This window comes from Aegilops tauschii, chromosome 2, assembly GCF_002575655.3.
Source record: "Aegilops tauschii subsp. strangulata cultivar AL8/78 chromosome 2, Aet v6.0, whole genome shotgun sequence".
NCBI classification, from domain to species: Eukaryota; Viridiplantae; Streptophyta; class Magnoliopsida; order Poales; family Poaceae; genus Aegilops; species Aegilops tauschii.
Window position 1 is genome coordinate 182,257,339 of NC_053036.3, and position 25,504 is coordinate 182,282,842.

Genomic DNA, 25,504 nt, shown 5'->3' on the forward strand with positions numbered 1-25,504 from the left:
CTTTCTTTACCATCTTTAATAGTACAAGTATACAACTGTGGTTCATCATTCTTTATTTGGTTCTTATGTAATTCTTGAACATATGTACCTATGAATCGAATAATGCATTGGTTGTTTGAACCTGATGGATATGAATAAAGCTATAGCATACATTCAAATTCAAATTCAAATCCGGTATAATTTGAAATAGTAGCAATTAAATTACGGTGAAATTACGCTCTCCAGGTCGTCACGGCACACACGGTTGGTAAAACACAAACATTTGCGATATACACCATAATCCGAGATGGTTCACAGAGAGGAAACGTGTCCAAGCATGCACACAGTTGCCATTTGCAAAGCATGTGCGATGTTAGACAATATGACAAATGGTGCGGGCAAACTAAACGTTTGTGTTAGTTGCCTTATCGTACACGATTCGCAACCATGAACTGTTTCTGATGAAGTATGCATAGTAAACGTTGCACCACAGAATAGCGTGTGCGATAGTTGTCGTGTACGACGATGTTACGACGGTCCGACGTTTCATAATCCTGTCCGACACTCGTACGATGATTGGCTAATCTACTTAATTAGTTATCGCATACGGTTTGGGAAAAGTGAACGTGTGTGATTGTATGCTTATCATACACGTTCTATAATAGTGAACCGTTTGTGATGGGTCACACATCGTAAACGTAACACCACAGAATACCGACGGCGATAGCAATGATAGCAGGAGTACTGTATATGCATCTTGGCTCCCTATCCCCGATGGTTTCTGGGTCGTTTGGGAAGGACCCCCTATCGCCCTCACTCACTAGGCGACGGTTCCAAATGCTGTTGTGGAAAGGGGTTAAAACCGTTTGTATAGCACCGACGCGTACCGGTGTTTTGTGCACTCCACTAAGATGTATGTGACATGGAAGAGTGACCCACGATCCTAATTGATTGTGCATTTGCATTCAAACGCAAATTTCAAATAATGCACCAATTTAGGGGGAGCTCTTGCTTATCACATACTTCTAAAGGCGGCGATGTATTTCATTCATGTTATCATTTGTCGAAGCTTTGATCTATACGTTGTCATCAACTACCAAAAAGGGGGGATTGAAAGTGCAACTAATCCCCGGGTGGTTTTGGTAATTCATAACAACATATAGCTCATTGAACTAATATCCACTCAAGATAAATATTTCACGAAGTTCAAATAATGGCATGGCATTGACTAGTGGACCCCTCAAAATGCTAAGGAGAAATATTGGCAAAAGCTCAAGACTCTTCATTTTCATTTTAGTGATCCAAGATCACATTGAGTCCATAGGATGCCAATACTATTAAAAGGGGATGAGGTGTTGCTGAATGGCTTGCTTTCTCAAATGCTTAGTGATATTGCTCCAAAACCCTCAACCACTTTATCCATACAAATATGTCCAAACCCTAAACTCCAACTCGACCCCACCGATATTTACTACACGGAGCCAGCGAGTGCATATGACAAAGCCACAACCAGAAACCATAACAGTTTGGTCTCACCGATACGGGTCTCGGTCTCACCGAGATGGCCTTGCCAACTCTCTCTTATCTATTGCATTAATTTTGGTCTCACCAAGTTATGCAATCGGTCTCATGGCTTGACCAACTCTCTGTTGCCTTGTTGCTTCACTTCGGTCTCGCCGAGTTGATGCAATCGGTGCCACCGAGATGCAGTTTTCCCTAAGCCCTAGCACATCGGTCCCATAGAGTTGTTCCAGTAGGTCCCACCGAGATTCCTAACGTTCACATTTTTAACTGATCGGTGCCACCGAGTTTATCCATTCGGTCCCACTGAGATGATTCAAATGTGTGTAACGGTTGGATTTTGCGTGGAGGCTGTATATACCCCTCCACCCCCTTCTCCATTCCTGAGAGAGCCATCAGAACGTGCCTACACTTCCACCATACATTTTCTGAGAGAGAACCACCTACTCATGTGTTGAGATCAAGACATTCCAATCCTACCACAAAAATGATGATTTCTAGCCTTCCCCAATTTGTTTTCCACTCAAATCATCTTTCCACCATAGCCAAGTATGAGAGAAGAGAGAGAGTTGAGTGTTGGGGAGACTATCATTTGAAGCACAAGAGCAAGGAGTTCATCATCAACACGCCATCTATTACCTTTTGGAGAGTGGTGTCTCCTAGATTGGTTAGGTGTCGCTTGGGAGCCTCCGTCAAGATGTGGAGTTGAACCAAGAAGTTTGTAAGGGCAAGGAGATCACCTACTTCATGAAGATCTACCCCAGTGAGGCAAGTCCTTCGTGGGCGATGGCCATGGTGGGACAGACAAGGTTTCTTCTTTGTGGACCCTTCATGGGTGGAGCCCATCGTGGACTCGCGCAGCCGTTACCCTTCGTGGGTTGAACTCTCCATCAACATGGACGTATGATAGCACCAATTACCGGAACCACGCCAAAAATCTCTGTGTCTCCATTGCGTTTGCAAACTCCAATCCCACCCCTTTACTTTCTTGCTACTTGCATGCTTTACTCTTTCTGCTGCATATACTCTTGTCATGCTTGCTTGAAATGTATTCTGAATGCTTTAACTTGTGTTAAAATCAACCTTAACTTGAAGAAATTAAAAACTGCCACTTTTGCTTGTTAAGGGTCTAATCACCCCCTCTAGACCCCTCTTCCCGATCCTCTTAATTGGTATCAGAGCAAAGATAGGTCAATTAAGATAGAGCAAATCTAGAATCAATCATACTAACATGTCTTCCCCTCTTAAAGAAATGTCACTTCTCTCCTCTTGTTAACAAGCATCTGTAGAAGAGCTTAGATGTGCTCTCTTTCTCCTGATACGTGTGATCTGATTAGCTTTGATGTGCTCTCTCTCTCCCCCTTTGACATCAATTTCCAAGAAGGGCAACTTCAGGAATATGAGTCAAGTAGGTGTGATCCTTGAGAGTCACTACAAAGCAGCATGTAGCTTAAGATGTTGATAGAGCAAAAGAAACATTGAGTGGAGCTGAAGAAAAATAGGCAATATCAAATGACAAAATGTTTTCTCAGTGTTGAAATCGGTGACGCCTATCTGTTTCCATCGGTGATTCAGAAATAGCAGACCCCTTCAGAAGCTCCCGGAGATCGTGCCTAGAGTGTTGTATGGTACTATACTCTTTCAAGCTTTTTGGTAACTTGTTGCCAAAGGGGGAGAACATGTATAGATCATAGGCTTCGAGGGAGAGAGAGAGAGTCTCGTTCTTTTTCTTGTTGGTTGTTTTATTACCAGTTGCTACTTCGTCTGTTTGGTTTGTGCTACTTATTTGTTTTATTCTCGTGAGATACTTTGTGTGGGTGTGTGATTGGTCATACTATGCTTAATGTGTGATATATGCCTATCTCTATAATTAATTGTGTATGATCATTCACCTATGTACTTGGTGATGTGTGCATGTTATTTCACTCTTATCATTTTGTGCGCCCCTCCAAGATGTATGTGACATGGAAGAGTGACCCATGATACTAATTGATTGTGCATTTTCATCCAAACGCAAATTTCAAATAATGCACAAATTTAGGGGGAGCTCTTGCTTATCACATACTCCCTTCGTTCCTTTATATAAGGTGTATTTGTTTTTCAAAAGTCAAACGAGTGAAAGTTTGACCGAGTTTTTACAAAAATATATCAACATTCACAATACGAAATTTATATCATTTGAACCATCATGAGAAGTAGTTTCATACTTTATCTTCTAGGTATTGCAGATGTTGTCATATTACTCTATAATCTTGGTCAAACATTCAAATGGTTGACTTGCATGGAAACCAATACACCTTATATTCTGAAACGGAGGGAGTACTTCTCAAAACGATGATATATTTCTTCATTTTACCATTTGTCGAAGCTTTGATCTATATGTTGTCATCAATTACCAAAATGGGGGATATTGAAAGTGCAACTAATCCCCGGGTGGTTTTGGTAATTCATACCAACATATAGCTCACTGAACTAATATCCATTCAAGATAAATATTTTAAGAAGTTCAATGAATGCGATGGCATGGACTAGAGATGTGGACCCCTCAAAATGCTAAGGACAAATATTGGCAAAAGCTCAAGACTCTTCATTTTCATTTTAGTGATGCAAGATCACATTGAGACCATAGGAAAGCCAATACTATTAAAAGGGGATGAGGTGTTGCTTAATGGCTTGCTTGCTCAAATGCTTAGTGATATTACTCCATAACCCTCAACCACTTTCTCCATCCAAATATGTCCAAACCCTAAACTCCAACTCGGCCCCACCGATATTTCCTACCCAGAGCCACCGAGTTCATATGACAGCCACAGCAGAAACCCTAACAGTTCGGTCTCACCAAATACGGGACTCAGTCTCACCGAGATGGCCTTGCCAACTCTCTGTTATCTGGTGCATTTATTTTGGTCTCACCGAGTTATGAAATCGGTCTCATTGAGATGGCTTGACCAACTCGTTGTTGCCTTATTGCTTCACTTCGGTCTCGTCGAGTTGATGCAATTGGTGCCACCGATATGCGGTTTCCCCTAAGCCCTAGCACATCAGTCCCACTGAGTTGTTCCAGTCGGTCTTACCGAGATTCCTAACGTTCACATTTTTTGAACTGATTTCTGCCACCAAGTTTAACCATTCGGTCCCACCGAGATTAGTCAAATGTGTGTAACGTTTGGATTTTGTGTGGAGACTACATATACCCCTCCACCCCCTTCTCCATTTGTAAGAGAGCCATCAGAACGTGCCTACACTTCCACCATACACTTTCTGAGAGAGAACCACCTACTCATGTGTTGAGATACTTATTTGTTTATGCTCATGACATAGTTTATGTGGTTGTGCGATTGGTCATACTATGCTAAATGTGTGATATATGCCTATCTCTATGATTATTTGTGTACGATCATTCACTTATGTACTTGGTGATGTGTGCATGTTATTTCACTCTTATCATTTTGTGTGCTCCACCAAGATGTATGTGACATGGAAGAGTGACCCATGATCCTAATTGATTGTGCATTTGCATTCAAATGCAAATTTCAAATAATGCACAAATTTAGGGGGAGCTCTTGCTTATCACATAATTCTAAAAGCGGTGATGTATTTCATTCATGTTATCATTTGTCGAAGCTTTGATCTATATGTTTTCATCAATTACCAAAAAGGGGGAGATTGAAAGTGCAGCTAATCCCTGGGTGGTTTTGGCAATTCATAACATATAGCTCATTGAACTAATATCCATTCAATATAAATATTTCAGGAAGTTCAATGAATGGCATGGCATGGACTAGAGATGTGGACCCCTCAAAATGCTAAGGACAAATATTGGCAAAAGCTCAAGACTCTTCATTTTCATTTTAGTGATCCAACATCACATAGAGTCCATAGGAAAGCCAATACAATTAAAAGGGGATGAGGTGTTGCTTAATGGCTTGCTTGCTCAAATGCTTAGGGATATTGCTCCAAAACCCTCAACCACTTTCTCCATCCAAATTGAAGGAAATATGCCCTAGAGGCAATAATAAAGTTGTTATTTATATTTCCATATATCATGATAAATGTTTATTATTCATGCTAGAATTGTATTAACCGCAAGCTTAGTACATGTGTGAATACATAGACAAAACAGAGTGTCCTTAGTATGCCTCTACTTCACTAGCTCATTAATCAAAGATGGTTATGTTTCCTGACCATAGACATTTGTTGTCATTTTATGAACGGGATCACATCATTAGAGAATGATGTGATGGACAAGACACATCCGTTAGCTTGGCATTATGATTGTTATGTTTTATTGCTATTGCTTTCTTCATGACTTATACATGTTCCTCTCACTATGAGATTATGCAACTCCCGAATACCGGAGGAACACCTTGTGTGCTATCAAACGTCACAACGTAACTGGGTGATTATAAAGATGCTCTACAGGTGTCTCCGAAGGTGTTTGTTGGTTTGGCATAGATCGAGATTAGGATTTGTCACTCCGTGTATCGGAGAGGTATCTCTGGGCTCTCTCCGTAATCCTCATCACTATAAGCCTTGCAAGCAATGTGACTAATGAGTTAGTTATGGGATGATGCTGTCACATCTCTAGTTCTGGAAATGCTTAGTGCTAGCACCTTGTGTTGCATCATGTTTAAGTTTCAATTAAAGTTGAAATAGGGATGGCAGAAACCCCCAGCACCACTTAATCCAACTAGGGTTACTAAAATACTCTTTCAATGAACCTGAAATGCCCTTCAAAAATGTTCATCATCTTTGCCTTGGTCTAGAACCTCTCTCAAAAATGGTTCACATTTTTCTAGGACAACATTGGGTCACTGAATTAAATCATACCTTATTTGCATTTGGGCATTTAAATTTTATATATTATTTTAAATGTCCAAATATTCATGAACCGAAATGTTGGCTGTTGGAAATAATTCAAACAGTGGCCATAAGCAGTCTCATGATTTTTGAAAATGCTCTCGCATTTTTAATAAAGCCAAAGCAATTGCAGAAAATAGAAAACAGAAAGAATTACTAAAAGAGAGAGAGAAGGCCACTGGGCCACTTACCTGACAGCCTACCTGGCGGCCCACTACTGTGCTAGGCCCAGCCAGCCACCGCACCGTCTTCAACCTCCTGCCAGTAGGTAGGAGGGTGTGTGTCCGACGCGCGCATGCACGCGCGAGGCCACCTCCAGCATGCCTGCTTGCGGTGGACGCCTCCCGCGACGCCATGCACTACCCCCTCGACCCCCTGCCACCGCCAAGTACCACCGCGGCCAGCCACTCCCTCGCTCCATCTCCGCCTCCCCGAGCTCCGTATCATCTCTAGCATCATCCTCGACGAGCCAAGCATCGCCGGACGCGCTGCAACGCCCTCACCACTGTCGTCTTCAACCTCGGGATGCCGAGATCGCCACTGCCGTGCCTTCTGCTCTGAGCCTCCCCCAAGCCCACGTCGACGCCTCTGCAACCACCATGAGCTCCCGCATCGGAACCCCCTCTCCTCGAGCTCGTTTGCGCCGTGCAGCCACCGTTTCACCGGAGCCGAAAGCTCACCGCCGCCGACCATCTCGCCGTCGTGGCCACAGCTGCCGCCGCTTGCTTTTGAGCGTGTCCTCGTGCTTTCTGAGCTCCCAGGAGTCCGCCCAGATACCTAGCTCGCTCGCTAGCCAAGCGTAGTGCCTCACCATGCTAACACGTACTCCGGCCGCCGCCCGTCGTCGTTGCAGCCGACGCTGTGGACCACCCCAGCCGCTGCTGCCTGCTCCTTTGGACACGGACGAGCATCAGCTCCACGCCGGGCCCCTCCGCCGTCCATTTGGTCGACGGAGGGCGAAACCCGACGCGCTCCGCCGCCACTGACCTCGCCGGCGACGAGCCGCCGGCCTAATCCCGGTTTAGTTAGCACTAATGACCCTGCTAAACACCCCCAGAACCACTGCCATGTGGGCCCCTGTTCCTGTTTACGTTAGTTTAATTCCTGTTTAGATTAGTGCTAATCTTGCAGACCCCACGTGTCAGCTTTGACTTTGACCAAGTCAGCGTTGACCGGTCCCACATGTCATCCACACAAACCAGCCCCAAGACACTGACGTGTGGGTCCCAACCGTCAGGTTGACCTGGACCGGCCCTATTGACCGCTGACATCATAGTGACGTCATGGTGACGCAGTAATTCTTTTCTGAAATTTAAATAAATCTTAAATGGTTTGTTTATTTCAGAAAATGTTATAAACTTCTAAAAATCATATAAAATCAACCGTAACTCCAAATGATACAAATTATATATGAAAAATTATCAAAAAAATCCAAAGAATCTGTTTATGGCATTTTCATGCATGTTTGAGCAACCTAAAGCTACTGTATATGACAATTTGAATTAATGGCATTCGAAATGCCTTATGTGAAGTTTGAATTTGAATCTTGCGTTCAAACCAACTCCATCTAAATCATTGCTAGATGCATTAGCTCAAATCACATCATATTGCCATGTCATGATCATGCATCATATTGCCGCATTGCATTGATTGTGTTCTTTCTTTGTTGCTGGTGTTTGTCCCCTCTCAGTAGACGTGGTCTCGACGATGAGTTCGATGACACCGATGAGGAGTTATACTATCTTCAGAAGTGCCAGGCAAGCAAAACCCCCTTGTCCATTCTGATACAATCCCACTCTCTCGCTCCTGCTCTCTTTTACCGCATTAGGACAACAACGACTCAACTGTTACATGCTGCGGTAGTTGAACCCCTTTTCCTCTGCATGACCTGTCATTGCCACAGTAAATAGATGAAACCCACTAGCATGAGTAGGAGTTGTTTGAGCCCTGATGTGCCTACTCATTCATGCTAGTTTGTCATGCCTGCTACTGCTTAGAGTTGAGTCAGGTCTGATTCATCGGAAATGAATTGGAATGTGGTGAACATGTCCTACTGTCGAGAGCTAAGTGTGTGAACACGATTTGGTAAAGGTAGCGGTGAGAGGCCATGTAGGAGTACATGGTGGGTTGTCTCATTGCAGCCGTCCTCAGGAACTAAGTTCTTTGTTTGTGATCCATGAACAGTTACTACCACACATTGGGCTCCGGGCGCTCCAAGCTCTCTCGACTTATTAATCAACCTGATCTCTGTCCAGGAGTTGCAACTAGTTTCTGGTTTTTATAGGTAGTGTTAGTAGTCTACCAAGTGGCACCTGGTACAGGTGGGCTTGGGTCAGACTAGGCACCGTGGTCGGGTATGCCAAACGCCGCCCGTTTGGTGGGCTTGGAACCCTATACACATCGTTTGGGGCCATGAGCGACACCCCGGCCGGATCTCCTTGCGGATGGAACCCGAATAGGCGGTAAACCTGGACGAGAGACTTGTGTGGTTAGTCAGGTCGTGGCCGACTCCCTCGCCAGGCTTCCGCTTGAAGGTTGCCGACATACACGACGTGTACATGGTGGTAAGTGGCGAGAGCGTGTGTGAAGAAGTACACCCCTGGAGGGTTAACATCATCTATTCGAATAGCCATGTCCGCGGTAAAGGACTTCTGGGTTGCCTGTACATTTCATAGATAACTTAAAGTGGATACTCTAAAACCCGCAAGATAAGCGTGAGTGCTATGGATGGCGTTCTCGTAGGGAGACGGGAGCGGATCCATAGTGGTGTATTGATATGGTGAATATGTGGACTCGTGTGCGCCACCTCAAAAGAGTTATTTGCAGTCATAGTTTAGGATAGCCACCGAGTCAAAGCTGGCTTGCTGCAGTCAAACTCCACCACCCCTTTATTGATATTGATGCATATGTAGCTAGTTCTGATGTAAGTCTTGCTGGGTACATTTGTACTCACGTTTGCTTATTTTATGTTTTTGCAGAGAGACTTCAGACTCACTAGTAGTCCCGCGTGGACTTCGACGTTTAGCTTGTTACCCCAGCTACGATCTTGTGCCCTCGGCAGGGTCTTGTAGATAGTCAGGCTTCTAAGTCTTTTCATTTGTAGTTGTCTGTACTCAGACAAGTTAAGCTTCCGCATGTGCTTGTTGCTTGTTTGCTCTGAATGTTGGGTCATTAGACCCATGTTTGTAATATCTCGCTCCTCGGAGCCTATTGAATAAATACTTGAGTTGTAGAGTCATGTTGTGATGCCATGTTGTATTTGCACATATCGAGCATATTGTGTGTATGATTGAAATGCTTGGTATGTGTGGGATCCGACAACCTAGTTGTCTATCCTTGGTAGCCTCTCTTATGGGGAAATGTAGTCTAGTGCTTCCACTGAACCATGCCGGTTTACCAGAGTCCTTCTAGCCCAGTTGCTACTGCTCCGGAAAACTTAGACTGGCGGCATGTGATCCACTTCGTTCCTGTGTCTGTCCCTTCGGGGAAATGTCACGCGGTGACCTCCGGAGTCCTGCTAGCCTGCTACACCCCGGGTTCCCGGAGTCCTGCTAGCACAGTTGCTACAGCCTGGATTCACATGCTGCTGACCGACATGCTCGATGTTGTTTCATGTATGCCTGTCCCCGTAAGTTAGTGCCACTTTGGGTTCACGACTAGTCATGTCGGCCCGGGTTCTCTGTCATATGGATGCTAGCGACACTATCATATACGTGAGCCAAAAGGCGCAAACGGTCCCGGGCTAGGTAAGGTGGCACCCGTGGGAATACCGTGCGTGAGGCCGCAAAGTGGTATGATGTGTTACATGCTAGATCGATGTGACTTAGGATTGGGGTCCTGGCAGCTTTGGTATCAGAGCCTGACTGCATGTAGGATTACCAAGCCAAACTGGTCGAAGTTGAGTCTAGAAATGCTTTAGTTATATGTAGGGGAATTGATTGTGGGATGGAACGTAAGGCTCTTTTTACTCCTTATACCTCATGCCCTCTGATCCGAGTCATCTTATCTTTCCTACGGGGTTAAGGAACTAGGCTTTCTCTTCTTTCCATTAGGGTCACATGTTACTAATCAGTAGACTTATAAGATTGTTGGATTTAAGCCCCAGTTCAGTTTCTACTACTTCCGTGTGTTCATAGTTGGTCTCAGAACCTTGATATTGTGCTTCTGAGTGGTTATGCCACCATTTTTGCAGGATGTCTCAAATCCTTTGAGCATTTACAGCCGTTATGCTGTCCGAGTCATCCCAGGTTTCTAAACCATCTGATGCATTTGCAAAACCTTTTCCCTCTGGTTTTTGTTGTTCTTTTAGGCTAGGTTAATGACACTAATTGCTGAGTTGAGGTATTTTATTGCCTCGACATATATGTTGGAGTTATTATTATAACCCTAGGTGTCTTAGAAGATTACCTAGTAATCTAGCCATGTTTGTGTCCCAGTGTGATGATTCTGGCCATCATTCTCGAAAGCATCCCGTGATGCCACTTAATTAGTAGGCATTCTATTCCTCGGTTTTTGAACCCGAGATTCACTCTACTTACCTCATGTTGATAGTGTTTGCTAGTTCCTTTAGGATATTAGTAACCCTTGCGATAGTCCTCGCGGTCCGTGGTACATCGTTCTTCCAATACCATGAACCAATATGGCAGGAGTTCTCTTGAACCAAAAAATCACAACAGGAGTGCTTTCGATGAGTTCTCCATTCTATATTGTGACTCTGCCAGTTCAACCTTTCTGCATGGGTTATCCGGAAGAAATAACATGCTAATCCATGCATCCATAACTCAGAAAATCATATGTTCTTTGAGTTTTCCCTCATTAGTTATTTTCTGACCTCCGTCTATCAATTTGTAGTCAGGAGTAGTCATGCACTTGTGTTATCGATCCCTATTACTCTTGTGGTTCGTCAAGCCATTCTATTCCGGAATGACTAGGAGAAACAAACTCCAGTACCTCATCCATATCCAGGATTGGGTCAAAGCAGTTGTAATCCGCAAATCAAATGCCAATCCAGCTTTTGATTGTGTTCTACCTTGGAGTATTACCATCTTTATATCAAGAATGTCATGGAAATTGCACACCATCCTATGAACTCCTGATACAGTGATACTTTCTTGCCATCGTTATTCATTCCTCGGTCCCCGTGTTATTGTAAATGGAACGCCGACAAGTGAATCGTGATGCGTGAAATCTATACTCCTAGCAACTCTGTTGCTTGGTAGTTAAATGGACAATAACCTCATTCTTAGCGTGTTGATTTTTGAATCATCACCCTAAGGTTGATCGTGCTACCTAGCCTTCTTTCTAGTGCACTTTTTGATCAATGAGTTAGGATAGTGCCAATCCTTGCTTATTTGATCATATCGTCTTGCCTGAGAAGCAAGATTGTTCTCGAGCTTAGTGACATATCAGTGGTTCGTGATTTTCCGAAGATCTTCTAGGAAGTATTGCTGGTTGTCACCTGACCGCTGTGTTGAGTTCGTGATCAAGTTGGCTTTCTTATAAATCACCCCTTCTCCAAGAATCCGTGTTGGATATCCCTGAGCTAGTTGGTTGAGCTAGACAACAACTTGGAGAGTTGGAAGGTAAAAGCTTTGCTTAACTTAGTTCATCTCTAAGGGATATCTTCTCTATGTGTGTGTGTGTGTTGAAGAAAGATGATATCTTCATCAATTGGTCCTCTGATCAGTTGTTGGACCTATTGTCTTACCCAATCTATGATTTGAGTATGGGCTATCATCAAATCAAATCAGAACCAACGATGTTCATAATGTTGTCTTACTCGTGGTTGATCCCTCGAGCATACATCATTATATCTTTTGGTCTGACCAATGCTATCACTTTGCTCACATAGTTATGGTATTACATCTATATGGAAATCTCGATGAATTGTTGTTGAGCCCATCAGCAGCATATTTATCATCTCCATGATTATGTTGTTGAACATTAAAGCTAGTGTTGGAAACTTTTGTAAGCATTATCTTCATGTCCCGTTCATGAAGTATATGCTTCGTGTAAGAAGTGATTTTCTCCAAGTTCACTTGCATTAGGTGCAAGTTGCCGCCATGAATTTGAGAAAGTTTGTTTCGCTTCCTCTGGAATCATCCCAAGCCAGTCATGCACATGTGCGAAGTATTCTATGGTCTGGAGACATGCGACCTTCATTCTATATGAATCCCTAGCACACCAAGCCACTGATTGACTTGTTTAAGGAAAACAAGTCTATGCTTGGGATCTAATCCATGGACTTGCATAAAGACTTCGAAATCCTTGATGATGGTTCCCCACCTGAACTCGATAGTGTTTTATTATAAGACTACTATGTGGTCATGCTTGTCTTGGACAACATGCTCACATGTATGTAGCAGAACCAGCTCATGTTTTGGAGCTTGCTATCGTAGCTCATTTCCCAAGAATCTCGCAACGTCATCTCGTCGGTTTGTGTTGCAAACTTTCTTTTCCAGAAATGACGTCTGAAATATTCTGTTACCAACCAGATCTAAATCTCAGGCAGATAGGATGGTTGGAACATTCCCAGCATTTGCATTTTGTTCCCAGCTTGCACCGCCATTGTGCCATTTTTCTATGGTCTGCCTTCTCAGTAACTGTTATTCAGGATCATCTTCAAAAGTGGTCCTACCATGGGTCCCATCCATTTTCAATGATAAGCAAAAATCATCCATTGCATTGTCTTCAATAAGGTAGTCCACATCATCCATTCTAGTTTGAGTATGTCATTTCTTCGAACTCTTCGAAACGATCAATTGTGATTTTCCTTAGGCTGGTATAGGGAGTTTCAATGATCTCTGTATCAAAAGTAATTCTTTTGCCACTTAAGGGAATAATTCTACGAGTCACCTCCCCCGAGGTGTCCCGTAATGGAATCATGGCAATTATTTCATCTCTATCTTGAAACCATTCACCATCCTACCTAAGCATGGAATTGTTGCCTAGCAATTTGAACCTTCGTCATCCGCTTCTTCCCGTCGCTCCTCATATGTGTTTTGTCTCTCAGTTTAAGAGATGTTTCTACATCTCATTCTGAGTTGATCCTGAATTGTTCGATCCTCGAGAAGATCGATTCTTCTAGAGTTTTCCTTTTTTCTCTCCCGTTGTCGTGTTGGTTGAAGTTTCCGAAGCAAGACGTCGAGACAAAGATGGTGACGAATCAACATTCTTACGAAGTGCAACCTGGATCGTGAAGATTGTGATAGTTCGAGTCCCCTCTTCCTTTTTACCCAGCGCTTGAATCTCGGGACGAGATTCTTGTTTAGTAGGGGTGAGTTGTCAGATCCCTAGTTCTGGCAATGCTTAGTGCTAGCACCTTGTGTTGCATCATGTTTAAGTTTCAACTAAAGTTGAAATAGGGATGGCAGAAACCCCCAGCACCACTTAATCCAACTAGGGTTACTAAAATACTTTTTCAATGAACCTGAAATGCCCTTCAAAAATGTTCATCATCTTTGCCTTGGTCTAGAACCTCTCTCAAAAATGGTTCACATTTTTCTAGGACAACATTGGGTCACTGAATTAAATCATACCTTATTTGCATTTGGGCATTTAAATTTTATATATTATTTTAAATGTCCAAATATTCATGAACTGAAATGTTGGCTGTTGGAATTAATCCAAACAGTGGCCATAAGCAGTCTCATGATTTTTGAAAATGCTCTGGCATTTTTAATAAAGCCAAAGCAATTGCAGAAAATAGAAAACAAAAAGAATTACTAAAAGAGAGAGAGAGAAGGCCACTGGGCCACTTACCTGACAGCCTACCTGGCGGCCCACTACTGTGCTAGGCCCAGCCAGCCACCGCACCGTTTTCAACCTCCTGCCAGTAGGCAGGAGGGCGTGTGTCCGGCGCGCGCACGCACGCGCGAGGCCACCTCCAGCCCGCCTGCTTGCGCTGGACGCCTCCCGCGACGCCACACACTCCCCCCTCGACCCCCTGCACCTCTCTCTCCCTCTCACTCCCTCGCTCTCCCCCTCATGGCCGAAGCCGCCATGGCCACCGCCAAGTACCACCGCGGCCAGCCAATCCCTCGCTCCATCTCCGCCTCCCCGAGCTCCATATCATCTCTAGCGTCATCCTCGATGAGCCAAGCATCACCGAACGCGCTACAACGCCCTCACTGCCGTCGTCTTCAACCTCGGGATGCCGAGATTGCCACCGCCGTGCCTTCTGCTCCGAGCCTCCCCCGAGCCCACGTCGACGCCTCTGCAACCACCGTGAGCTCCCGCATCGGAACCCCCTCTCCTCGAGCTCGTTTGCGCCGTGCAGCCACCGTTTCACCGGAGCCGAAGGCTCACCGCCGCCGACGTCTCGCCGTCGTGCCACAGCTGCCACCGCTCGCTTTTGAGCGTTTCCTCGTGCTCTCTGAGCTCCCAGGAGTCCGCCCAGATGCCTAGCTCGCTCGCTAGCCAAGCGTAGTGCCTTGCCGTGCTAACCCATACTCCGGCCGCCGCCCGTCGTCGTTGCAGCCGACGCTGTGGACCTCCCCAGCTGCTGATGCCTGTTCCTTTCGACGGGACGAGCAGCAGCTCCACGCCGGGCCCCTCCGCCGTCCATTTGGTCGACGGAGGGCGAAACTCGATGCGCTCCGCCGCCACTGACCTCGCCGGCCTAATCCCGGTTTAGTTAGCACTAATGACCCTGCTAAACACCCCCAGAACCACTGCCATGTGGGCCCCTATGCCTGTTTAGGTTAGTTTAATTCCTGTTTAGATTAGTGCTAATCTTGCGGACCCCACGTGTCAGCTTTGACTTTGACCAAGTCAGCGTTGACCGGTCCCACATGTCATCCACACAAACCAGCCCCAAGACACTGACGTGTGGGTCCCAACCGTCGGGTTGACCTGGACCGGCTCTGTTGACTGCTGGCATCACAGTGATGTCATGCTGACGCAGTAATTCTTTTCTGAAATTTAAATAAATCTTAAATGGTTTATTTATTTCAGAAAATGTTATAAACTTCTAAAAATCATATAAAATCAACCGTAACTCCAAATGAAACAAATTATATATGAAAAATTATCAGAAAAATCCAAAGAATTAGTTCATGGCATTTTCATGCATGTTTGAGCAACCTAAAGTTGTATATGACAATTTGAATTAATGGCATTCGAAATGCCTTATGTGGAGTTTGAATTTGAATCTTGCGTTCAAACCAACTCCATCTAAATCATTGCTAGACGCATTAGCTCAAATCACATCATATTGCCATGTCATGATCATGCATCATATTGTCGCATTGCATTGATTGTGTTCTTTCTTTGTTTCCAGTGTTTGTCCCCTCTCAGTTGACGTGGTCTCGACGATGAGTTCGATGACACCGATGAAGAGTTATACTATCTTCAGAAGTGCCAGGCAAGCAAAACCCCCTTGTTCATTCTCATACAATCCCACTCTCTCGCTCCTGCTCTCTTGTACTACATTAGGGCAACAACGATTCAACTATTACATGCTGCGGTAGTTGAACCCCTTTTCCTCTGCATGACCTGTCATTGCCACAGTAAATAGATGAAACCCACTAGCATGAGTAGGAGTTGTTTGAGCCCTGATGTGCCTACTCATTCATGCTTGTTTGTCATGCCTGCTACTGCTTAGAGTTGAGCTAGGTCTGATTCATCGGAAATGAATTGGAATGTGGTGAACATGTCCTACTGTCGAGAGCTAAGTGTGTGAACACGATTTAGTAAAGGTAGCGGTGAGAGGCCACGTAGGAGTACATGGTGGGTTGTCTCATTGCAGCTGTCCTCGGGAACTGAGTTCTGTGTTTGTGATCCCTGAACAGTTACGGCCACACATTGGGCTCCAGGCACTCCAAGCTCTCTCGACTTATTAATCGACCTGATCTCTGTCCAGGAGTTGCAACTAGTTTCTGGTGTTTATAGGTAGTGTTAGTAGTCTACCAAGAGGCACCCGGTATAGGTGGGCTTGAGTCAGACTAGGCACCGTGGTCGGGTATGCCAAGCGTCGCCCGTTTGGTGGGCTTGGAACCCTGTACACATCGTTTGGGGCCGTGAGCGACACCCCGGCCGGATCTCCTAGCGGATGGAACCCAAATAGGCGATAAACCTGGATGAGAGACTTGTGTGGTTAGTCAGGTCGTGGCCGACTCCCTCGCCAGGCTTGCGCTTGAAGGATGCCGAGATACACGACGTGTACATGGTGGTAAGTGGCGAGAGTGTGTGTGAAGAAGTACACCCCTGCAGGGTTAACATCATCTATTTGAATAGCCGTGTCCGCGGTAAAGGACTTCTGGGTTGCCTATACAGTTCATAGATAACTTAAAGTGGATACTCTAAAACCCGCAAGATAAGCGTGAGTGCTATGGATGGCGTTCTCGTAGGGAGACGGGAGCGGATCCATAGTGGTGTATCAATATGGTGAATATGTGGACTCGTGTGCGCCACCTCAAAAGAGTTATTTGCGGTCGTAGTTCAAGATAGCCACCGAGTCAAAGCTGGCTTGCTGCAGTCAAACTCCACCACCCTTTATTGATACTGATGCATATGTAGCTAGTTCTGATGTAAGTCTTGCTGGGTACATTTGTACTCATGTTTGCTTATTTTATGTTTTTGCAGAGAGACTTCAGTCTCACTAGTAGTCCTGCGTGGACTTCGACGTTTAGCTTGTTACCTCAGCTACGATCTTGTGCCCTCGACAGGGTCTTGTGGATAGTCAGGCTTCTCAGTCTTTTCACTTGTAGTTGTCTGTACTCAGACAAATTAAGCTTCCGCATGTGCTTGTTGCTTGTTTGCTCTGAATGTTGGGTCATGAGACCCATGTTTGTAATATCTCGCTCCTCGGAGCCTATTGAATAAATACTTGAGTTGTAGAGTCATGTTGTGATGCCATGTTGTATTTGCACATATCGAGCATATTGTGTGTATGATTGAAATGCTTGGTATGTGTGGGATCCGACAACCTAGTTGTCTATCCTTGGTAGCCTCTCTTATGGGGAAATGTAGTCTAATGCTTCGACCGAGCCATGGTAGTCTGCTACAGCCCGGTTTACCGGAGTCCTGCTAGCCCAGTTGCTACTGCTCCGGAACACTTAGACTAGCGGCATGTGATCCACTTTGTTCCTGTGTCTGTCCCTTCGAGGAAATGTCACGCGGTGACCTCCGGAGTCCTGCTAGCCTGCTACAGCCCGGGTTCCCGGAGTCCTGCTAGCCCCGTTGCTACAGCCCGGATTCACACGCTGCTGACCGACATGCTCGATGTTGTTTCATGTTTGTCTGTCCCCATAAGTTAGTGCCACTTTGGGTTCACGACTAGTCATGTCGGCCCGTGTTCTCTGCCATATGGATGCTAGCGACACTATCATATACGTGAGCCAAAAGGCGCAAACGGTCCCGGGCCAGGTAAGGTGGCACCCGTGGGAATACTGTGCGTGAGGCCGCAAAGTGATATGATGTGTTACATGCTAGATGAGTGTGACTTAGGATTGGGGTCCTGACAGCTTTGGTACCAGAGCCTGACAGCCTGTAGGATTACCAAGCCAAACTGGTCGAAGTTGAGTCTAGAAATGCTTTAGTTATATGTAGGGGAATTGATTGTGGGATGGAACGTAAGGCTCTTTTTACTCCTTATACCTCATGCCCTCTGATCCGAGTCATCTTATCTTTCCTACGGGGTTAAGGAACTAGGCTTTCTCTTCTTTCCATCAGGGTCACGTGTTACTAATCAGTAGACTTATAAGATTGTTGGATTTAAGCCCCAGTTCCGTTTCTACTACTTCCGTGTGTTCATAGTTGGTCTCAGAACCTTGATATTGTGCTTCTGGGTGGTTATGCCACCATTTTTGTAGGATGTCTCAAATCCTTTGAGCATTTACAGCCGTTATGTTGTCCGAGTCATCCCAGGTTTCTAAACCATCTGATGCATTTGCAAAACCTTTTCCCTCTGGTTTTTGTTGTTCTTTTAGGCCAGGTTAATCACACTAATTGCTGAGTTGAGGTATTCTATTGCCTCGACATATATGTTGGAGTTATTATTATGACCCTAGGTGTTGGCACTCCATCTTTATCAGTGAAACCGCATAACAACCGACGATCGAAGGATGGCTCCTCCCACCTCTCTCCTCCCACCCCTTGCCCCCCACCTGCTCCCCACCAACAATGGCGGCCTCTAGGTTACTTCCACATGATGGAGGGTCTTCAGCATTGGGACTTTGCCCCTGGCCTTGCCCTTGCGGATCAGGTGAGGAGAAAATTTGGTTCTACGGTTCATTTCTCTCCCTCCCGTGACGCCAAAGAATTCTTTCTGGTGGTCACGTTTTCCTCGGCCTCCTTTCCTCTCACGGCTGATTCTGTTGGGGTTGCCCTCCAATGTTGTCTTTGGTGGTTCTTGTGTTGGTTTTAAAGTGGTGCATATTCATCATCGGGCGTTCAGATTCTCGGTTGCAAACAACAAAGTTGGTCATTTCATATATGGCCTCAAGGATCGCATTTGGCCTGATTTTATTTGCCATTTTCATCTGTTTAATGGTCGGTTTGTGAGGTACTCACACATGCCCACCTCATGGAACGCTGATGAGGAACTAACTGATATCTCAGCCAGGAAACCTATTGTGATACGTTCTAAACTGCCTTCATTGGAGCATGGTGCTTGTCTAAGTTCGTCCTCTCTGCGTGAGTTGAGTAAGTTTGATTTAGTGCCTTTGTCCAAGATGGCCTTTTCCAATTCGCATCATCATGAAGCTTCGGCATCGACCTTGGCTCCTGATCAAAATCAAGTTCTGCATGATCCCTTGCTCCATTCTCTTACTATTAGAAAGATTCAATTAGCCATTAATGCCCAGGAGAATATTTCGGTCCCTGACTATTGTACCAATTTAATGCTTCATTATCAACAGTTGGAGGAAATTGAAAATTCCACGCCTCCTGCATTTCTTATTTTGGGAAGCTTTAAATGTCCTGTCAGAGCGGATTATCCGGCGCCACCTCAATGTTTCCTTGCTTCGGCTTTCAAATATGCGCCACCTTGCCAAGAATGGCCTCCTATATTATCGGCCCAACATAAAGTGGATCTGGCCCAAGCGAGCTATAAAGAGCAGGAGATTTCTTCATTATCCGCAAATTGGGCTAATCTCTGTGCTAGATGCCTTCAATGGGGTCATAAACGGATTTCATGCTGTGCTAGATTGATTTGTTTTTATTGTTCAGCACCTGGTCACAAGGCGATTTATTGCCCTCTGCGACTAGCTTGTCAGTCTAATTGGGAACCCAAAGCTTGTGTCATTGGAAATAAGCCCAATCAGGCTGATTTTGCTGCCCCACCTACTCTTTTTCGGAAGCCGCGGCCACCCTCGTCCGGCTCCGTCCGATGTTCTTTTTGTGGTGGATATGGACACGAGGTGAGCTCCTTCTTCAAGCAGCGGTCTTTGCAGCGTTGGCGCTGGGTCCCGAAACATAAGTCGCATACCAAATATACCCCTCACGCTCCAAATTCCACCTCGATTCCTCAAATGACGTCGCCCAGTCCTGTCCTTTCTCCATCACCAGTCCTGCCACCCTCCTCCTCTCTGGTTAGCATGGCGAACTATCCACTCAACCCGGTGCCATTCCTGCCGCCGGGCTTTGCCGTCGAACCAGGCCTGGCGAATCGCATCGTCCGCGGGGGGATGGTGGTTGGCCCTATCCCGCCACTCAACCATGATTATTTGGCGATTACGGAGGCGAGTCAGTATGTTCCCCTTCATCGTCGTGCGGCCATCCGCCAAGAGGTCCAAGATCTGCTCCATGAAGCTCAGATCTTCACCACTGAGGTCAGCGATCATCCTTTAGGCATTGGGATATTTGGTTTTGTCGATTCCTTCCTCCGTGATACTGTTGTGGCCACGCCTCTTGAGCTTGAAGATGAAGATCTCCTCATCACTTTTGTGCCACATAACGAAGCTCTCAACCGCCGCACCACCACCTTTGGGCCAGCAGTCTGGTTAATGTATTTTGGATTTCCATATGATTACCAGACTGACTATTACATTAACAAGTCCCTTGGGGGTTTCGGATCTCTCATCTCCTGGTATAATCCTTGCCAAGATCGCTGGTTCATGCTGATTAAAGCTCAGGTGATTCATCTTCGTCTCATTCCCAAAAGTTTCATCGTCTGGCAGTTAGGAGGCGCTAGGGATTGCTGGACAGTTCAGATAACTATTCTGCATAGTAACAACTGGAATGCGCTGCTACCTGAAGTTCCACCTGCTGGTGAAGAGCCCCCGACGCCTGATGGCAACCCTCACCCGCAGTTTGGCCCAGATCTCACTACTAAACAGCTCTATCAATAGCAAGTTCATAACTGGTTGGTCCAAAATGCAGCCCCCAATGAAGCACCTGCCCCTCCAGCTCAGAATGGGGGCTGGGGTGCTTGGCCTAAAGCTCCTGCTCCGCCTGCTCCTCCCATGGTTATGCCCCCGCACTTGATGAACTACCAAGCTTGGCTCAATGCTCAGGGGCTCACATTTCAGGCTGGTATCACTCCGGAGAACAATCTTGTTGATAATGTCGTTGATGCTTGGAATGACTCCATTACTGTGTCGGATGAATCTAGCATGGCTGCTTTGGATTTTGCCCTGCTCATCATGGAGCACCCGCAGGTCATCCCCTCAGTGCAACCTGAACTGGTTACTGTCACTGTTGATGTGCATCGTCAGGGGATCCGTTTTGGACTGTCGACCCAAGGTTCCATCCTGCTAGAACTTCTGCTTACTGAACCTATTCCTCGTCAGCAACTTAATACTGCTATCATTTTGGCTTTACGCCCCATGCTAGCCACTATGGGACCATGGAGCCAGAGATATGGTCTGAGACAGGATTGCTTTCATGTGGAAATTCAGGTTTCTGACTCAGAGGATGGACTTTAGTTTGTTTCTGTTCCTCACTCCAACAGTCTGCCTGCTCCTTCTTCGCAGGTCATCATTCAGGAGATACCTGACAATGAGCCAGCATTACTCATGCCGCCCGACGCTGCCTCAGATGCTTTGGCTGTCTTGACCGCTGCTGATGCCCAGGATACAGACACGTCTGCTATGTCTGAAACTGCTGCTGTTATGCCTGACTCTGCATCTGAATATACTATGTCTGAACCTGAATCTGCTCTGCACAGTCTGCCTCCAGTTTCTGATCAGATCCCAGTTGATCCCGTCGCTGCTGCTGATGTGGATACTATCCTTGAACCTCAAGCTTCTAATGCCCTGTTGCCTCCTTCCAGGGCCCGCAAGGGTAAAGATCCTGCTCCCATTGACACTTCTTCGCTCAGGCGTAGCACTCGTTCTAACAAGTATGACGGGTTTCGAGTCAAAGTCCATGATGAATCTCGCCCTTCAAAGTCCAAGGTGAAACCTAGGGTGGTGCCATCAATGCTGCCTCGTGTTGCTGAATCTGAAAGTAAGGAGCCGGAGTTCGAGCTGCCACCTCCTACACCCATCACCACCATGCAGACCATTGGCACACAGCTTTGTGCCATCCCTGCAGAAGAACTTACTGAAGACATGCTTACTGCAGGTGAAGATGGAGCTTCTTCGGCCTCCTCTCCCTAGTTTCCTTACCTTTGGTTAGATCATGGTTCTTTTGCATAATTGGAACATTCTTTGCTGGAAAGTCCGTGGTCTAAACTCACCCGAAAAACATTTAGCGCTCTCAAACGCGATCAACTCTTCTGGTTGCACCGTTATTTGTCTGCAGGAGTCTAAAATGCAGCATTTCGATGCCTGTATGCTTAAAATCCTCTGTCCTAAGCGATTTGATTCTTTTGCTTTCGTTCCGGCGAATGGTGCGTCTGGTGGTATTATCACGATTTGGTGTAGTCACATTTTCGATGGCACGGTATTTTTGTCTGAACAATTTGCGCTCGGGGTGGAATTTTCTTCCAAACAATCGGCTATGCGGTGGAAACTCGTTAATATTTACGGACCTTTCCAGGGAGATCAACGTACTTCTTTTACTAATTGGCTCTTCGATTTGGATATCCCCTCTACTGAGGATTGGCTCTTACTCGGAGATTTTAACTATATTCGTTCGCCGGATAATCGCAACAAACCTGGAGGTGATGTAAATGACATGTTTACTTTTAATGATTTCATCCGAGAGAAATGCCTTACTGAACTACCCATTAAAGGTCGTAATTTTACTTGGTCGAATATGCAACAAACCCCCCTCCTTGAATAGCTCGATTGGTTCTTCACATCACTGAATTGGACGGCCACATTCCCTAACACTCTTGTGATGCCCCTCGGACGGCCTGTTTCTGACCATACTCCCTGCTATGTCTCCATTCAAACCTCCATTCCGAAAAGTAGACTGTTTAGGTTTGAAACCTTTTGGATTGCACATCCGAGCTTCTTCGACGTTGTCACACAAGCTTGGAACAAACCTATCAAGCATGGGAGAAATCTTAATGCGGCAGCTAGCTTGTGTCAAAAGCTTAAGAATCTTCGACATGCTCTCAGCCGTTGGAGCAAAGGTATTTCTCGTCTGAAAAAATACAAACAAAGCCCTACCGGAGATCGATAATATAGCTGATAAGCGCTCATTGACAATACCTGAGGGGAATTTCCAGCGCATCCTTAAGACCCATTTACTTCCCCTCCTACAATACCAGAAGGAGTACTGGAAAAAATGTTGCACCATTCGTTGGATTAAATTCGGGGATGAAAATTCCAAATTCTTTCAAGCCATCATCACTGAAAGATACAGGAAAAACTGTATTTCAAGTCTGAAATCTGAGGATGGTCTTAGTTTTGAGGATCATGCGAGCAAGGAATCCATCTTGTTTGAGGCTTTTAAAAAACGTTTGGGTACAGCTACGGTTCCACAAATGAAACTCAATCTTTCAAACATGCTTCGCTCTCAGGTTGACTTTGATAGCCTTACTGTTCCATTCACGCATGAAGAAATTGACGATGCGATCAATGAAATGCCGTCGGATCAGGCCCCTGGCCCAGATGGCTTCAATGGTGCATTCTTGAAAGTCTGTTGGCCCATAATCAAGCGAGACTTTTATAGGCTCTGTGAGGAGTTTCATCAGGGGACGCTAAACCTTGAAAGCCTCAACTACGGGTACATCACTTTGATCCCCAAATCTAGAGCTCCGGAATCTGTCAATGATTTTTGCCCAATCACCTTACTGAATTGCTGCCTTAAGTTAATCACCAAAATTCTAGCCAATAGATTGCAGCGTGTGATTCTGAGAATTGTTCATAAAAACCAATATGGGTTCTTAAAAGGACGTTCGATCCACGACTGTCTTGCATGGGCCTTTGAGTATATACATCAATGTCAAGCTTCGAAACGCGAAATCGTTCTCCTTAAACTGGACTTTGCTAAAGCGTTTGATACGGTTGAACATGCGGCCATCACTCAGATCATGAAGAGCATGGGGTTCAACGATCGATGGATTTCTTGGTTCCAATGCATTTCCTCTTCTGGCAAATCTTCGGTGCTGCTCAACGGTGTATCGGGGAGACAATTCTAGTGCAAGTGTGGGGTTAGGCAGGGAGATCCTCTCTCCCCTCTCATCTTTGTTCTGGTAGCGGATCTTCTTCAAACTGCAATTAATGTTGCCCTCCCCGATAATCTTTTGCAATTGCCTATCCCCTCAGCTGAGCCATCTACTTACCCGGTCATTCAGTACGCAGATGACACGATAATTCTCTTGCCAGCATGTTTGCATCAAGCGATACGTTTGAAAAAATTTCTCACAGACTATGCTGATTCTGTGGGTCTCCACATCAATTTCTCCAAATCTACTTTGATCCCTATAAATACCCCTGCTGACAAATGTAGTGATATTGCAAATATCTTTGGCTGTACCACTGCTAAGATGCCGTTCACCTACCTTGGTCTCCCCCTTGGCACGACGAAACCCTCTATCTCTGACATGACCCCCTGGATCTGCAAAGCCGAGTGCAAGATTACGGCCGCCATGTCGCTCATGTCTTACGCTGGCAAATTGGCTCTGATGAATTCACTTGTCACATCCCTGGCTATCTATCCCATGGGTGTTCTCCATCTCCCTAGAAAAATTATTGAACAATTGGACAAGATACGGCGACATTGCCTATGGATCAAGAAAAAGGATGATGGTGACAAATGTAACTCTTTGGCTGCATGGGACATGGTTTGTCGCCCTAAAGAGAAAGGTGGTCTGGGAGTTCTCAATCTCAAAGTCCAAAACGATGCCTTGCTGCTCAAACTTCTACACAAATTCTACAATCACCTGGACATCCCTTGGGTTAGTTTGATTTGGAAAACTTATTACATGGACACTATACCGCATGCTTCCCCCCTGTGGCTCTCATTGGTGGCGGGAGTTGATCGAACTCATGCCCACGTACCGAGGTGTGACCAAGCTCCAAATTCAAAGTGGGGAGATGGCCCTCTTTTGGAAAGATATGTGGTGTAATCACATCCTCGAGGAGCAATTCCCTAGGGCTTTCTCATATACCTTAGGAGAAGACGCATCAGTCCGCAATATGCTTACTATATCCGAAATCGGTGAAGCCTTTCATCTACCTCTCTCAACTCAAGCCCATGATGAACTTAGACAGCTCCAAAGTATGGTCTCCTCCACTGAACTATCGGATGAGAGAGATATTTGGACATGCACCTGGGGCTCGTCCACATTCAAAACCACGGCATACTACAAATTTTGTTTCCGAGAGCTTCAGGTCCACGAGGCGTTCCATTGGCTTTGGAAAGCTAAAAGTGTCCCCAAGATCAAAAATTTTGGTTGGTTTCTTCTGGTGGATCGCCTCAACACTCGCAATATGCTCAGCAGAAGACACTATAATATTGGGACCAACCTGGACTGTCTCCTTTGTGGCGATCATGTGGAAGAAACCCTTGAGCATCTCTTCTTTCGCTGCACGTTCAGCACACGATGCTGGCTCAAGCTCAATATCACCTGGCCTGCTGCTGGAGATCGGCTACATTTGTTGAAACACCTGAAGACCGGGAATCAACATAAAATGCTCATGGACACCTTCCTAGTTGCTGCGTGGAGTCTGTGGAAGGAAAGGAACAATAATTACTTTCGGCATGTGGCCCCTTCGGTTGACAGTTGGCTAGCCAGGTTTACAAACGATTTTGCCAACATTGTTCATAGACTCCCTGCAGATAAGAGACACCTCATCTCTGCTAT